Source organism: Ruditapes philippinarum, unplaced genomic scaffold (genome assembly GCF_026571515.1).
Source record: "Ruditapes philippinarum isolate M1 unplaced genomic scaffold, ASM2657151v2 ctg1551_1_1_1_1, whole genome shotgun sequence".
Taxonomy (NCBI): domain Eukaryota; kingdom Metazoa; phylum Mollusca; class Bivalvia; order Venerida; family Veneridae; genus Ruditapes; species Ruditapes philippinarum.
In genome coordinates this window covers 2,165-5,175 of record NW_026866382.1, presented here as the reverse complement: position 1 = coordinate 5,175, position 3,011 = coordinate 2,165, and positions in this window count along the sequence as shown.

Genomic DNA, 3,011 nt, shown 5'->3' with positions numbered 1-3,011 from the left:
GTAAGGAAAAACAGAAGGAAATTGTATTTAATTTGTTCAGGCAAACAGATAGACAGGTATTGGGTCCTAAATTTTGTATGGGTTCCACAGAAAAATTCCCTTCCCATAGGTCACCAGGTACTTCTCTATGTCAGATTTTTGTCACATTTGCTTACAATTTCTCATGGCAGCTTCATTTATTGACAGATATCATAAATATTTGGTGTAGATACCTTGCTTGTACCTGTTCTATTAAAAAAGGTTTTAGTTTGATTGACTCCGGGTCAAGGACAATGGGGCTAAAATAGATATACCTGTTGTTTTTTTCCACCATGTTTTTATCTTTGTCAGAGCAAAGGATGGGGAGGATACTTTATTGTTAGCAATAATCTAATTTTTAGATGATGAAATCATATTTAAAATTCATTAAGTTTCATTAAGTTGTAAAGTTTTTTAATATATGTCTGGCAGATATTGGCAATGAATAGCATTTTACAGTTTTGGTGACATTTACATGATTATCATAAATGTACCAAGTTTTTAATTTGCTGTCAATAAAACTAATATATCTGGACTGACAACCAATCAATTTGGAGACGATGATGTCTTTAGCATTGAGATAGACAGAAAATGTAATAAAGGAAATCTTTATTACCTGATCTGTTTCAAAGAAAGAAGTTGCCTTCAGAAAATAGATTGTTATACATGTATTTTGATCTGCATTTGTTAGTTTTAAGGATTTTTTCTTGAATTTCATTTTCATTTCTGTCATTTAAAATCATATATGTAAATATGTATTTAAATACGGTCTCATAAATATTTGTAAATAAAACACAATGTGTTCATATTACTAGTTGTTATATTTGCTTTTTTTTTCCTTGAAAAGATTAAAATATTTCAGCTTGAATATGACAAGAGTCATTTTGCATCAGGAGCGCCTGAAAGTTGCTATTTTCAATCTGGAATCTATTTTGCTGGAACCGAAGCGAAAATGACTTGGCCTTTGTAACAAGTATAGAGCCACGTCAGTCTTCATGTCATTGCAGTTTGATCAGGCTCTAATACTGTTCATAGCTCAATTTTTGTAGTGCGATCTTGAAATGCCTGAAAGATATACTGTTTGATATCAAAAATATTGTTAATTGCAGCAAAGTCTATTTGTAAAAATAAAATAAAAATGTTTTGACCTTGCAAAAAGTAGATATGATTAAAATTCTACACACTATAGATGTGGTCACAATATGAACATATAGTGTCATTAAAAAACAAAACTGGCAGTTTTTTTTAGCTTAGAGAGAGCTTTTAAGATCGTTGAATGTCCGTCGTCTGTCGCCCGTCCACATTTTGTTCGTTAACACTCTAGTGGTCACATTTTTGCCTCAATCATCATCAAACTTTGTCAGGATGCTTGTCTATGTAATTGCTCAGATAAGTTCGAACATGAGTCATCTCTGATGAAACACTAGGCCACAGGACCTAAAAATAGAAAAAAATCTTGTTAACACTCAAGTTGCTATTGTTATGATCCCAATATGCAGTCACCCATTTGGCGTTGGCGTCCCTGTGGTTAAGTTTTTGCGTGTAAGCTGGTATCTCCATACCTACTGAAGGGAATGGATTGAAACTTCACACACTTGTTCTCTGTGATTATCTAACATGATTGGCACACGTCCCATAATTCTTGATTTGCTTTTTTGCATAATTAAGCCCCTTTGTCGACTTAGAAATTCTTGGTTAAGTTTTTGCGTGTAAGCTGGTATCTCCATAACTACTGAAGGGAATGGATTGAAACTTCACACACTTGTTCTCTGTGATTATCTAAAATGATTGGTACACGTCCCATAACTCTTGATTTGTTTTCTAATAATTATGCCCCTTAGAAATTCTTGGTAAAGGTTTTGCTTGTAAGCTGGTATCCCCATAACTAGTGAAGGGTTTGTGCCTTTTTTGGGATAATTTTATGCATTCATAATAATAAAGCAGTGATTTACTCGATAAAACATCTTAATGACAAGCATTTGTACCTTTTCGGACAATTTTATGTATTCATATAGGTAAGCATTATTATAATCAATGAAACACCCTTAACAGTCGAGCGTTACTGTCCTCCGTCAGTTCTTGTTTGAATCAATTGTCATCAAACTTGGTCAGGATGCTTGTCTTAGTATTTGCTAGGATAAGTTTGATGGGTCAGGTGAGCAATCTAGGGACATATTGGCCTTGTTCTAAAGAAAAGACCCAACTTTACTTGACCTGTAATAGGGAACGCAGTTTCCCATACATAGTTTATTCATTAGACATTTAGTAAGAATTTTAAATCTTATTTTATAGCTTTCAATAAATTTCCGTGATTGAAATATTTTTCTTCTGAATGAGCAAAATACATCTTTAAATTTGCACATTTCCAAACAGAAAACAGGGCAAATTCAGTACACAAAGTCAGTAGTAATAGAACAACCCTCCGAAGACATCCTAGCACAGACAAATCAATTTACAAACATTTAACAGACCAGTGGTTAAGGTTCTTGATTTTTAATGGCATGTCCCTGACAAATCCAAACAAGCAATATTGGGATTCCTTCAAGTGAGGAAGCTTTAGTTTGCTAAGGTAACGTCGGTGGTTCTGTTTGGGTCTTCATGCAACAGCTGTAAAGTTGCCATACGACTTAACCGAACCAAAATTTCCCCCGGGAAAATGGAAGTACCAAAAAGCTTGAATACATTACTTTTTGATGTTTAACGGAGGGGGGGGGGGGTGATGGGGGCGACCTTAACACTTAAATTAGGTTGTTATTGGTGTTTAACCATTTTTGGTTGAACATTAAATTGATTACAACGTGAACGGCTTTGGCCGACTGATATAGGTCGCTGATCTCAAATCAACTGCCGCACGCCGAGCACTGTGTTCGAATCCTCACCAGGGGAACTAGGGAAACCCCTTTCTTTATGAGGAAGCTTTTTCCTACTAGTTTAAATTGGAAAGGGCCAGGGGTTTTAGTCAGGGTTCCCTTTGTTCTAAAAAAAATTTAAAA